This window comes from Lates calcarifer, unplaced genomic scaffold (genome assembly GCF_001640805.2).
Source record: "Lates calcarifer isolate ASB-BC8 unplaced genomic scaffold, TLL_Latcal_v3 _unitig_5978_quiver_2425, whole genome shotgun sequence".
NCBI lineage: Eukaryota > Metazoa > Chordata > Actinopteri > Centropomidae > Lates > Lates calcarifer.
Window position 1 is genome coordinate 13,655 of NW_026117820.1, and position 1,439 is coordinate 15,093.

Below are 1,439 nucleotides of genomic sequence, written 5' to 3' on the forward strand. Positions count from 1 at the left end.
AGAAGTGCAAAGAGGCATCTTATTTTGTGTCTATGATAATAGGCAGATTTCCATTTTAAACTGTTCACTGAGGCATTTGGCTGCATACACTTTTCTTGATATTGGAACATTCATCTTCTGAGGAATTGATGTGGGCCCTGTTTCCCCAAATTATCTAAGGCTAAGTTTATCATAGTCCTATTGTAAAATGACTGTCTGACATTAACTCAGCCTTAAGATGCTTTTGGGAAACAGGGCCCTGGTGGGTCTGGTCAGACAGTGGCCACTTAACCCTTCTTGTCAGTAGACACCATGCAGTCTAATGATGACAGTGCAAAATGACTTCATGTGTGTAAACCAGCTGTGTTGTTGTCAGGCAAATCCAATCAAGCCAAGTATCACAACAGTACAATTGTACTACAACCTCCAGTACATGCTAATAGTTGAGCCATTATGGTAGTGGGGCATATGGTTTACTATTGTTTTTACATTATAGAGATCAGTGAAGTAGGTACAAACAGAGTAATAGTATTTGGAAAAACAAAGAAATACAAGTAAAACAACTGAATTCAACAAAACCAAAATGAAGAAAAAAAAAAAAAACTCAACATAAAAAAGGTTTAGGCTGAAGTCACTGACATGTGAACATGTCCATATATACAACTTATGTAGACTGCGTCTTTGAACATTTTGGAGTATATCTGGCCCTTTAAGCTGATCCACCTGAGCTGAACAGGAAAGCAGGGGGATGATGTAGACCGTAGGCTGATCTATTGATAGTCTTTAACCTTCATCACACCTAAACAAAATAGAATTTTACATCAGATGAGTGAGTTTGCCTGAGCCTTATAGCAATCCATAATCTGTTAAACTGTCAGATTCACTTGAACACTTGTTGAAAAATATAACCCCAAGGCAACAAGTAGTTTCAACTGATTAGAGTTGGCTCATCAACAGCATTGTTTTTACTGTCATACTCGTCTGCAAAAAGTTATTTTCTTGAAATTTCCATCCAGTGTGTGTAAAATATTCAGTTCCTTGTAGAATATATTATTTTTACAAAATCAAACTGGACCTTTGTATCTGTCATGTGATGTTGGTGGAGCCAACGTGGCAAGTTGATGCCTTTCCATATTACTGCCTGGACTCTGACTTCATGTGACCATGTAGGACTGAATTATCCTCCAGTAATACCTTCTAGAATAAGCAGCACAGCAGCATGGTATACTTATTACAACAGGTGCAGTGCTTTCCAAAGAGGGAAAACATGACCATAAAACTTGTAGTTGACCAAAAACGTTTAGTTATTTGATTGTGTCTTCCTTACTTCTGTCTTTGCAAAAGATGAAGGTGTCAGTGCTTGTGTGTCCTTCTTGGTAGGGATAGGTCTCTTGCTGTTGCGTGGTAATGCCTAAATCCATGATTTAGTGGAACAGGGATTTACTACCTTCTGTCCATAC